At 43.1% G+C, this 13,012-nt stretch overlaps 1 non-coding gene across 1 annotated transcript; it reads left to right on the top strand.

Annotated features, from left to right (window-relative positions):
- Nucleotides 1–8,681: 8,681 nt before the first annotated feature.
- On the top strand, nt 8,682–8,787 carry LOC132682514 (U6 spliceosomal RNA). The gene has a single exon (XR_009611703.1). It is a non-coding gene; the product is annotated as a U6 spliceosomal RNA (small nuclear RNA).
- The last annotated feature ends 4,225 nt before the right edge of the window (nt 8,788–13,012 follow it).

Genomic DNA, 13,012 nt, shown 5'->3' with positions numbered 1-13,012 from the left:
CAGTGCTGGAAGTTCTAGCATCAGCAATCAGACAACAAAAGGAAATCAAAGGCATCAAAATTGGCAAAGATGAAGTCAAGCTTTCGCTTTTTGCAGATGACATGATATTATACATGGAAAATCCGATAGACTCCACCAAAAGTCTGCTAGAACTGATACATGAATTCAGCAAAGTTGCAGGATACAAAATCAATGTGCAGAAATCAGTTGCATTCTTATACACTAACAATGAAGCAACAGAAAGACAAATGAAGAAACTGATCCCATTCACAATTGCACCAAGAAGCATAAAATACCTAGGAATAAATCTAACCAAAGATGTAAAAGATCTGTATGCTGAAAACTATAGAAAGCTTATGCAGGTAATTGAAGAAGATATAAAGAAATGGAAAGACATTCCCTGCTCATGGATTGGAAGAATAAATATTGTCAAAATGTCAATACTACCCAAAGCTATCTACACATTCAATGCAATCCCAATCAAAATTGCACCAGCATTCTTCTCGAAACTAGAACAAGCAATCCTAAAATTCATATGGAACCACAAACGGCCCCGAATAGCCAAAGTAATTTTGAAGAAGAAGACCAAAGCAGGAGCCATCACAATCCCAGACTTTAGCCTCTACTACAAAGCTGTCATCATCAAGACAGCATGGTATTGGCATAAAAACAGACACATAGACCAATGGAATAGAATAGAAACCCCAGAACTAGACCCACAAACGTATGGCCAACTCATCTTTGACAAAGCAGGAAAGAACATCCAATGGAAAAAAGACAGTCTCTTTAACAAATGGTGCTGGGAGAACTGGACAGCAACATGCAGAAGGTTGAAACTAGACCACTTTCTCACACCATTCACAAAAATAAACTCAAAATGGATAAAGGACCTGAATGTGAGACAGGAAACCATCAAAACCTTAGAGGAGAAAGCAGGAAAAGACCTCTCTGACCTCAGCCGTAGCAATCTCTTACTCGGCACATCCCCAAAGGCAAGGGAATTAAAAGCAAAAGTGAATTACTGGGACCTTATGAAGATAAAAAGCTTCTGCACAGCAAAGGAAACAACCAACAAAACTAAAAGGCAACCAACGGAATGGGAAAAGATATTTGCAAATGACACATCGGACAAAGGGCTAGTATCCAAAATCTATAAAGAGCTCATCAAACTCCACACCCGAAAAACAAATAACCCAGTGAAGAAATGGGCAGAAAACATGAATAGACACTTCTCTAAAGAAGACATCCGGATGGCCAACAGGCACATGAAAAGATGTTCAACGTCGCTCCTTATCAGGGAAATACAAATCAAAACCACACTCAGATACCACCTCACGCCAGTCAGAGTGGCCAAAATGAAGAAATCAGGAGACTATAGATGCTGGAGAGGATGTGGAGAAACAGGAACCCTCTTGCACTGTTGGTGGGAATGCAAATTGGTGCAGCCGCTCTGGAAAGCAGTGTGGAGGTTCCTCAGAAAATTAAAAATAGACCTACCCTATGACCCAGCAATAGCACTGCTAGGAATTTATCCAAGGGATACAGGAGTACTGATGCATAGGGGCACCTGTACCCCAATGTTTATAGCGGCACTCTCAACAATAGCCAAATTATGGAAAGAGCCTAAATGTCCATCAACTGATGAATGGATAAAGAAATTGTGGTTTATATACACAATGGAATACTACGTGGCAATGAGAAAAAATGAAATATGGCCTTTTGTAGCAACATGGATGGAACTGGAGAGTGTGATGCTAAGTGAAATAAGCCATACAGAGAAAGACAGATACCATATGGTTTCACTCTTATGTGGATCCTGAGAAACATAACAGAAACCCATGGGGGAGGGGAAGGAAAAAAAAAAAAAAAAAAAGAGGTTAGAGTGGGAGAGAGCCAAAGCATTAGAGACTGTTAAAAACTGAGAACAAACTGAGGGTTGATGGGGGGTGGGAGGGAGGGCAGGGTGGGTGATGGGTATTGAGGAGGGCACCTTTTGGGATGAGCACTGGGTGTTGTATGGAAACCAATTTGACAGTAAATTTCATATATTAAAAAATAAAAAAAAAAAAAAAAAAAAAAAAAGAAGGAAGTCCCGACACCTGCTACAACATGGATGAACCTTGAGGACATTATGCTAAGTGAAATAAGCCAACCAAAAAAATAAGTACTGTATGATTACAGTTAGATGAGATATTTAAAATATTCAAACTCATAGAGTCAAAAAGTAGAATGGTTATTGCTGGGGAGTGTGAATGAGGAATTGTTTAATGGGTGTAGAGTTTCAGTTTTGCGAGATGAAAAGAGTTCTGGACATTGGTTGCCAAACAATGTGAATACACTTAACACTACTAAATTGTGTGTTTCAAGTGGCTTAAATGTCAATTTTATGTTATGTGTAATTTACCACAGTTAAAAATTTTTAAAAGAATGACAGTGGCAATAGATGAGGTACACGATGAAGCAAGTCCTGTGGGGGTTCCATTTTCATGCATCCCAACTGTTTTGGTGGCAAGGCCATGGTACAAGAGTACTTGACATTCAAGTGTGTCTTAGGCTGAGCCTTTGGAAAGGGGGAAGCCGCTCTGCTCCACAGGCCACAGCTGCACCCAGTCAGAATTTATCTTGTTTCCCACTTAGGTTCCACCTGAGTCACAGAAGCCTTCTTTGCACGAGATACCTGAGCACACACCTGAATGACCCACTTAGATAGAAATACCTACTGGTGTGGTACATACTGTGTGGAAACGATCAGAGACTGCCCCTAATTCCACTCTGACTGGCTCAGACCTACAAGCATACTTGCCACCAAGGAAGCAGTGGATACAATCTTGTCCTGACACTCACTCATGGCCATGATCAGTGAAGAATGCTGCTTTTCCACCCCCATTTCTAACTTCTCTACCAGCCCCCTAAGAAATAGCACAGCAGTAGAGTGGTTCAGAACGGCTGCTAAAGAGGCAGGCTCTGGAAGCAGTTATTGTTTTCATATGAGCACATTATTTAATTCTTCTAACATTCATCTTAAATGGGAATAGTGATACAGATGCGTGTTTGGGTTTAGGGAGGATTAAAGGAAGGATATTCTGCTCAGGAACCCTTACCCCAGAGCCTGCACACAGGAAGTAGTTGATAAGTGAGGATTAACACTATTCTCTTTGCCCAGCCAAGTCCTACCCATGATCCGGGTACCAGCTCCAGCCCTTTCCAAAGACTCCATAAAGTATTCCAGGAGCCCACCATGAAGCAAAAGCCCACGCTGAGCTCTTCTATCACACCAATTATCTGCACCCTTCATCTTGTTGGCAACTCTTTGGGGTTCAGGCCTCATCAGGTCCCTCCATATGGCAGGGTGCACAGGGTTAAGAACTGTCCTTCTTAGAACTCCCAAATATAAGTAATCATAAGCAATAGCTCATGGACTACACATAATAACTAATAGGGCAGGAACTCAAAACATGGCCTTGCTCATTCTTGCATCTGGGATTAACCTTATTGTATTCTTTGATTTGAGGCATGCCAAAAAAGACTGCCACCCCCAAATCTCTCCACACCTGCACAGAGGCTCTTCTTTGGGTTCATCTGTCGCCCTGTTTCCTCTTCTTTTAAATGTAAAATCTTTGCCAAAAGGGATCCACACTCACCTCACCTGAATGAGTTTCTTGATTTTTCTGAGATAGTGTTTTAATTGTGAACTAAAACAAGGGAGACGTATCCCAGAGAAAATGTAATCTACTTTATAATTAATCCATCTGCCCATTTGTATACTCATTCAGTATTTTTTGAATACCTCCTGTATGCCAGACTCTGTTTGCTCCTGCAGGGGTGGCTCTGCTAGGAAAGTCCTCTTCAAGAGTCTGAACAGGGGATTCTCCAGTCTTCCCAATGCTTCTTTGGAAGCCAGTGTATCAAATATCTCTGCCTGTGTATAAGGAAAATAAAAAGTCATTCAACTGAACAACTGTAGTTCAAGGGCAGTGATTTATTTATATCTTATCCTGAGTATCCCATATGTTTCCTGGCATTTGGTAGGTTGGTAAGGTTAAGTGGATGGATAGATGGATGGATGGATGGATGGATGGATGGATGGATGTTGTAGATAACATGAGTGTTAATTTGAGTTCCTCAGAAGCAGATCCTGAGATAAAGATTTGAGTCATTTATTTGGGAGGTTATCCCAGGAAGTGTTGATAAGGGAGACATGTAAGAGAAGGATGCCAACAAACCATATGTTATCAAGCAGGCTATCATTCTGATAAGCACCTGGTTACTTACCAGGCATTGAATACTGAATGTCTCTTCTGTCTTCCTTTCTCCCTGCTTAAGTGAATGGCCATGGAATTCAGATGTTCTAAATGGGGATGCAAATGCACAAATATTATACATGTTGGTTGCCTTCAAGTAAGGGAGCATCCTCTTTACCATCCCCTAAGACCAGAGGCTTTCCACAGACTGTCCAAGATCTTGGGTGAATTCAGCATGTGCTTGGGCAGGTTTAAGTAGTTTCTAGAAAATATATCTCCTTTTTCATATGTAAAGAAACAGCTTTTTGTTCAAAGCCACTCACCTATTCCAGGACAGGATAAGTTACTTTTAAGTCTACCTGACTTCATATCCCATCATCACTTCTTAGCTGTGTGACCTGGAACAGGCTACTTAAAGTCTCTTTGATGAGGTTTTGGGATGATGAGGGTTTTGGAGCTGATGGCCAAGAAAGAATTCTTAAAGAGGTCTCCGGTGCAAAAAGGTGATTTTATTAAAGCACGGGGACAGGACCCGTGGGCAGGAAGAGCTGCACTGGGATTGTGAAGAGTGGATTTTTATATACTGTGGGGCTGAGGGAGGTAAAGTCAAAAGGGAAGTTTTGAAAGAGATTTTCACATGCTAAAGACTCACAGATTACTGGAGGCCTAGCTATTGTCAAGCTAAGATTGTTTTTCCTCTAGCAAAGCATTAACATTAAGACAGTAGGGAGTTCCTGGACTTTAGGTTATTGATGAGATTGCATTTTTCTTGTAAACTGGTGGAGACTCTTATCAGTTTAACCACTTGTTTGGGGGTCTTTGTTTTGTTTTGTTTTGTTTTGTTTAGTCCTTTCCTGTTTCTGGGTAGCTGGGAATGTCCAAGGAATATCACACATATCCCACCTGGGATCAGGGGGAGGTGTGCGGGGGCGTGCTAGCTTGCACTTTGCCCTCAGCCTGCATTATGCTTCCTCCTCACCTTTGCCTCAGTTTCCCCATCTGCAAAATGGCAGTAGTAATATCATGTCTCTCAATATGGACATTGAAGTAATTGAGACTATATTTGTTAAGTATTTATTAATGACTGGCAAAGCGTAAGTGCTCAGTAAGTGAAAACTATTATTATTGCTTGGAATGAGTAAAAATGTGTGCTATGTGAATTTAAAAACTTCTAAATTCCTTTAACATTATTAAAAATACAACTATAACAGGAATATGCAGATGGATAAAACAATCCATAAATAAAATAAGTTTATTTATTTACTTAGAGAGAGCACACACATGCGCACAGCAGGGGCAGAGAGAGAGAGGGAGAGAGAATCCCAAGCAGGCTCCACAGTGTCAGCACAGAACCCAATACAGGGCTCAATCTAATGAACCCTGAGATCATGACCTGAGCCAAAATCAAGAGCCAGACACTTAACCAACTGAGCCACCCAGGTGCCCCAAGCAATCTGGGTTTCTGATAAATGTTTTGAGCCTTTGTGAGCCTTCTACTAAGAAAAATTATTCAAGGGCACGTGAGTGGCTCAGTTGGTTAAGCATCCAACTTTGGCTCAGGTCATGATCTCGTGGTTCATGAATTTGAGCCCTGTGTTGGGCTCTGTGCTGACTGCTCAGAGCCTTGAGCCTACTTTGGATTCTGTGTCTCCTTCTCTCTCTGCCCCTCCCCTGCTTGCATTCTGTCTCTCTGTCTGTCTGTCTGTCTCTCTCTCTCTCTCAAAAATAAATAAATATTTTTTAAAAAAAGAAAAAAGATTATTCAGGCTCATCATCCAGTGCCAACAAAGCTGAAATAAAAAATTTAATACTGTTAATTTAATTCCCCAGTGTCAAACCTTAGAGAGACTAGAATTTAAGGGTATTTCAAACTCAGCTTTCCTGTGGAGGCCATACAAAGAATAGGCAGGTTTAGTCAGCTTCTCTTGGTCTACCCTGGGAAAGATTAATGGGTGTCTTGGGTTTCAACATTAAGTTCTCATTTGTTAGATTTCTGTGACCTTCACTTCTTGACATTCGGGGGAAAAATTAGATCATTTTCTGTGCTCTGCTCTACATCTATTAGGTAGATCAACTAGAAATTGTGTTCAGCTACCAGTAACTGTGACTTAAAATATTGTTTTAAATCAAGCAGAGGTATTTTCCCCCTTATACAATAAGAAGTGTGGAATTAAGGGTCACCTGAGTGGCTCAGTTGGTTAAGCATCTGACTTTGGCTCAGGTCATGATCTCACAGTTCATGGGTTCAAGCCCCACATTGGGCTCTGAGCTGATAGTTCAGATCCTGGAGCCTGCTTCAGATTCTGTGTCTCCCTCTCTCTCTCTGCCCCTCCCCCATCACACTCTGTCTCTCTCCAAAAATAAATAAACATTAAAAAAAAAATTTTATTGAAGTGTGGAGTTAAATAGTCTGAAGCAGATATGGTGACTCCAAAATGTCCTGAAGGACCTAGGCTCCTTCCAGCTTCTAGGGTATGATCTCTGTCCTCATACTCATAAGGTGAATACTGGAGTTCCAGCCATCACTTCAGTGCTCCAGGTAAAGAGAAGGAAGATGCAGGGAAAAGACAAGTGAGGCCTTCTGGCTGAGTCATCCCCCTTTAAAGAGCTTTCCCTGTAAGCTCCATTCATTGACTTCGGTTATATTTCATTGCCAACCCTCTACCACGTACATATCTCTAAAAAGAAGGCTAGGTGTTTTAGTGGGCACCTTGCCACACACAGCAATATATGGATTCTGTTAGTAAAAAGAAAGGGAAAGATTATACTGCTTAGAGATCTAGCCATCTTTGCCACAGTGAGCCCTTAACAAATTGTTTTAAAAATACAAAAGGAGAAGGATAATAAATAACCTGCTAACTAATCCCTTTGGCCTCCTTTGAGTTCTTTGAGGCCAAGAACTGTGCCCCATTCATCACTGTGTCCCCAAGGCCTAGCTCAGTACCTAACACACAGTAAGTGCTCAATAAATGGGAGTTTGATGATTGAACTAGAGAATGAGGTATGGGTATAAAATAACAAGACTGATTTTATATGCTTCCATACAAATCCGTCTCCTGAATCCAGACTTGACCTTTAATGAACCATTTTCACAACAACTCAACAAGAGAGTATTATAATTATCCTCATTTTATAGATGAGGAAACTGAGGCTGTGAGAGCTTAAGTAACATGCCCAAGGTGAGACATTTTCAGGGCATGCCCTCATGTAACAGCAGATGAAGTCGCCAGACCTTCCATCAAAGTGGAAATGACCATTATTCACCAGGGAGGAGCAGAGCAGTGTCTGCACAAGCAGGGAAGCCGGGCAGCATCGTGCTCTCCTGATCCCCTCAGCCACATCACCTGTCCACCATACAGGCCCTGGCCTGATGGCCACTGCCCCTGCTCCATGGGGCACAATGATTTAGATGGATTATCTCATTTTCTTCCTGTTTTGCAGTGGGGACATTGGATCCCCACAGAAGTTAGGCTTCTTATCCAAGGTTACACAGCTCAAAGAGGAAAGTGGAGATTAGAACGAGGTGTACCAACTCCTAGTCTGGTGCAAAATAGGACCCCAAGTTTCCATCAGCACCAACCTCTAAGAAATCAGTGTGATTGCCTGGAAGCAGGACTAAGATGAATGTCGCTCTATTCGAGGTGCATCTTTCCACCACCCCTGGCCAACGCGTTCCACTCCTGGGGAGCACACGCCAGCATTTGTGACGGGAGGTGCAGTGTAGAGTCACAGACTGCATATTTCAGTAGCTCTTGGGAGAGAGGAGGCATTAACAACAATTGGGGGTGGGGACAATTGGTGGTATCAACGACATTGCCACCTTTCCATGCCAGTAGCCTCTAGGAGCAAACACCTCACTCTTGGCCCCAAAAATGGAAGATGCAGGTAGTAGTAGGGTGACCAACCACTCTAGTTTGCACAGGCCCATCCCACTTTAAGACTGAAAATCCTGCATCCCAAGAAATTGCTCAGATCCTGGAAAACAAGGATTCACCCATCTTATCTCTGTTGTTCTTCATGGGCCATATGTTTAAAGATTTTCAGTGGAACCTGGGGAAGGGGAAAACAGGGAGGAACCAAAGGTAGCTAGTCTATTACATTGTATTCAACCCAGCAAAGAGTGATTTGTTGAGGGCTGAGCTGATGACAGGCACTGTGTCATGTCCTGCCTGGATGTGAGATGCAGGCACTCAGCCAGCACCAAGTGAAGGGCTTCTTGGGGATGAATGTATTAATCCTCACAGCACCCCTAGGAGGCAGATCCTATTGTTCCTCCACTTGCAGAGAGGGATCTGAAGCACAGGGCGATTACAGAATGTGCCCAAATTTAAACAGCAAGAAGGTAGCAGGGGCACCGTGTGAGCCTGGCAGAGCGATTCCAGGCTGTTTGTTCCCTTCTTCTTTGCACTGCCTCCCGGAGGGGAGATGGCCAGTAGCCTGGTGCTCGCTTCAGCAGCACATGTATTAAATTGGGACGAAACAGCGAAGATTAGCATGGCCCCTGTATAAGGATGACATGCACATTCATGAAGCATTCCGTACTTTGTGCAGTTCCCCAGCAAACCACCACCCTTGGTGGATTAACTCGGAGGAAACGGTGTGAGTCAAAGCACAACATGAGGCACTGAATAATGAAATTGTGACATTTCCCTAGAAAAATATTTCTGTAAAGCAGTCTATGACAGGTGAATGAAGCTGAGTTACACCTGAAATTGATGTGCAAACATGTCGTTTCTACAGATCTCTGAAATGAGAAAATGTCAACTTAAAAAAAAGAAACCAGTAGCCTGGGAGGCAGGACAAGGCAAAGGCTCAAACCCCTGAAGGAATAATAATGATGTTACCTTCACTGACATTCATTGAGCAGTGATCATGGGCCAGGCCTTTACTCAGCCTCTACACAAAATGTCTCGTTTAACCCTTACTACCAGGAGCATGGTGCTATCATCTCCATGTACAGAGGATCAGCCTGGCTGAGAGAGGTCAAGCCCCTTACCCAAAGTTATATAGGAGGTGGAGCTGGGATACAAAAACAGAAATCTAATCCCATGAGAGGGCAAAACTGGGTGGTAGTTAGGAGCTCTGGCTATTACCCATGGAGAGGCTAGGTGAGGGCCAGATGAGAGCCACGAAGTGCCCTGGACATTTAGCCATTCCTGTCTTCTTGTTTCTTGTGTGTGTGCCAAGCAGCATAGGACACTAGTCTTGAGCCCTGGGCTGTGCTCAGCTAGCAGCCCCAGAGCTGTTGGTGGCCGCCATTGTTTTGCAAGGCTACGAACCAAAAGCCACCCTGAGAGTTTCACAGTGCAGCACAGAACTTTCAATCCTACCATAATAGTTTTTATTTAAGAATAAATGCCACAGCATGGTGCTATTTTGGGAAGCAGCTTTCCACACCCACCCCAGCCTATCCCTCAATTGTTGATGTTTGCATCCTGTTCCAGAGAAAGGCTGAAAACACATTATCTACCTACACACAACGGTGGCAGGGAGGAGGCCTTGTCAGGCCCGGCCCTGTCACGGAGCTGCACGCTCAGGTTATTATCACTGCATAAATGAAAGGCATTATTAGTACAGACATATTCCAGAAGCAGCTTGTTTAAAAATCATTCAAGGGGGTAGATACCTGAGAGTCCGTGCTGCCTTTATACCCACAGAGCTCTCCTGGCAGCAGCAAGTTCTGGGAGCTCCGACCTCCCACTGGAGAGTCACAGGCCTTGCAGGCCTGCAAGGCACAGAAAAGCTTTCAGAGAGAATTCCTACTCCTTTACCAGCCTGTATTGACTGCAAGTATAACTGAGGCTTCTGGTCAGTGGACTGGTCTCAAAGAGGGGCCACTTCATCCAACCATCAAGAGGGGACTGGGCTGGGGTGAGAAGTGGGTTCTTTAGAAAACAGAATGAACTCTACTGCTTCTCCCACAACAAAAAAGGGGGAAGTGAGCCCCAAAGCAGAGGGGAGCGTTACCTCTCCACAAACAAATAAACCACCTTCAAAGGTACTAAGGCCACGAAGGACCCTAACCTAGTCTGTACCGGAGATAGAGAATCTGGTGGCAAAGCAGTAGTAACTGTCCTGATCCAGCTGAGAACACTGGGGCTCATGTGTAATGTTGATGGTGATTAAAAACAATCATCATCATGTTTTGCCACATGCCAGGTACTAATCTAACTGCTTGACATATGGATTTAATGTTTGTGACAACCCTATGAGGTAAGTTTTATTATCATCTCTATTTTACGGATGTGGAAAGTAAGGCACAGAGAAGTTAACTACTTATTCCAGATCACACAGCTGGAAAATGGCAGAGCTGGGATTTGAACATGGGAGGTCCAGGGAAAACTGTGGGAGCATGCCTGTAGGGTATTTTTAGGGGTATTATAAAGCTGTGAAGTGTTGTGGGGTTCTGGGGTTCTAGCCTATTGCAGAATGTGAGTGTTGGTTTTCCTTTCTTGTAGCAAAGCTGCCTTCTGGGCCCTGTACACAGGGAGCCAGAGGCCCAAAGCGCTGCTCAATGGAGACAATTCCCAGGTTCTAACCAGGAGCTGGAGCAAGAAAGTGTGTCATCTGACATAAAAGTGTCGGACACCAGATTACCTGTAAATACACTGTGTTGCCCTCCTTTGTGACCTGAATGAAACTACTCTCTTTTATCTCTTCAAACCAAAGGTTTTCTTCACGTCTGCAAAGGAGATGAAAGAACAGGAGTCACCTGCCCAGGCTGAATTTGAAGGGTTCGAACTGCAGGCCTCAAAAGTATCACACTTCTGTATATTTCTCCTGAGACCTTGTGCCTTCTCCTCACTGGCCACTTCCCGAATCAGCCCCAAGAAAAATGTACCCCAGAATTGCCTGGGCACTTCATTAGAGACCAGCTAGTTGTTTCCTGGGGGAGTCAACCTGATTTACATCCACTACTGAGCAAGATCCATTCCTCTGAAGAAAGAACCCCAGGATCAGAAGCAATGTTCATGATATACTTCTAAATTTAAAAACCAGATTACAAAACAATATGTAAGTTATGATAGTATTTTGGGAGAAAAAATAACAATAACAGTCAATGTTTTTTGAGTGCTTATTATGTGCCAGACATGGTGCTACCTCTTCCATTAATCTTCAGAGAGACACAATGAGGCAGCTATGGCATGAGTTAGGAATGGCCCGAGGTGGGTATAGCATGAGGTGGATATGAAAACTCTTGAGACTGAAAAGATTAAATAAATCACTCAAGGCATAAGTGATAGGGTCAGGAATTAAACCCAGGCTGACTGACAACATGCCCTATTCACATCACCGTTTGACCCTTCAGCTTCCATAGTCACCATCTTTCCAAGAATGTTTGTACAATAAAAAAGCCTTCGATTATAGAACTAGTTTCCCCCTCTGGAGCAAAGGGCAGGCTTGCTTACTGGCCATTGTAAAATATCTGCATTCCTTAAGCTCAGGATTCTATGTAATGCAACCCACTGCCTCTGCAGGTTTCACCTTGTCCTAGTGCTTTCACACTATGAGAAGTAGGGCTCAGGGAAAATGCTCATTATTGTTGGCACTTTAGCTACTGCTATTGTTGTGAATAATAAGCTATTCTTTGTCTCTAACCCAAGAGTCTCGTATCTTCTATGAAACTGGCAGTCTAACTCAGAAGAGTAACATTTTGGTTTTTTTATTTTTATTTTTTTAACATTTATTCATTTTAGAGAGACAGAGAGACAGAGCATGAGTGGGAGAGGGGCAGTGAGAGAGAAGGAGAAACAGAGTCCGAAGCAGGGTCCAGGCTCTGAGTTGTGAGCACAGAGCCGGACGCAGGGCTCAAACTCATGGACCACGAGATCATGACCTGAGCCAAAGTCAGATGCCTAACCGACTGAACTACCAGGGTGCCCCCAAGAGAGTAACATTTTAGACACTTCATAGTTTGTGATGATTAGTCAGTGGTTCTAACATGGTATAGTCTACTTTTCTCAATCTGAGAGGGCCCTGTCCATTTTATTCATTCAGCTGAGATCTCTTATCCTGTCATTATTTTCTTTCTTGTAGATAATTTTAATAGTGAAAAAAAAAGAGGGTATACAAGTGACCATGCCCCATCTGCTGAAAGTAAATTAGGAGATAATCCCACTGACCATTAAAAGGCAAGAATCACAGCAGCTCAAGTCTCCTTCATGAACGTGGTCAGGAAATCAAAGGTACAGATCAACAGGAAATAAGGGATTGGTTGAAATTCTCTGATGTAAAAAGAATTAAAATACCACTGTTCTGGGGCGACTGGGTAGCTCAGTCAGTTAAGTGTCTGACTCTTGATTTCGGCTCAGGTCATAATCTCATGGTTCATGGGTTCGAGCCCACATTGGGCTCAGAGCTGACAGTGGGGAGCCTGCTTAAGATTATCTCTCTCCCTCTCTTTTCCCCTTCCTTGCTCGTGTTCTCTCTCTCCCTCTCTCTCTCTCTCTCTCAAAATAAATAAACTTAAAAAAAACACCCCTGTGCTTAGGGCAGATTGGTCAAAAGTTGCAAAAAGAATTGAAGAAAGTAAACAGTAGCCTATGTTTGCCTCTGAGAACGCATCCTCACTGCAGATGTACCAGGAAGACCAACAATCACTGATTTCACATACAGATTCTGTCCTCAGGAGAGCATTTTCTAAATAGGATATGCCTTTGTTCCATCCTACGGCACAGATAGATACTATAGAATTTGTAAAATGGAGTCTGTGTTTGATTCCAGCCCTGCAGTAGGACAAAAGAGCATGTATAAATGTGGCCATATTGAGA

This window comes from Panthera onca, chromosome A1 (genome assembly GCF_046562875.1).
Source record: "Panthera onca isolate mPanOnc1 chromosome A1, mPanOnc1 haplotype 2, whole genome shotgun sequence".
NCBI lineage: Eukaryota > Metazoa > Chordata > Mammalia > Carnivora > Felidae > Panthera > Panthera onca.
Note: the sequence above shows the minus strand (reverse complement) of the source record. Positions and strands in the feature narration are given on the sequence as shown.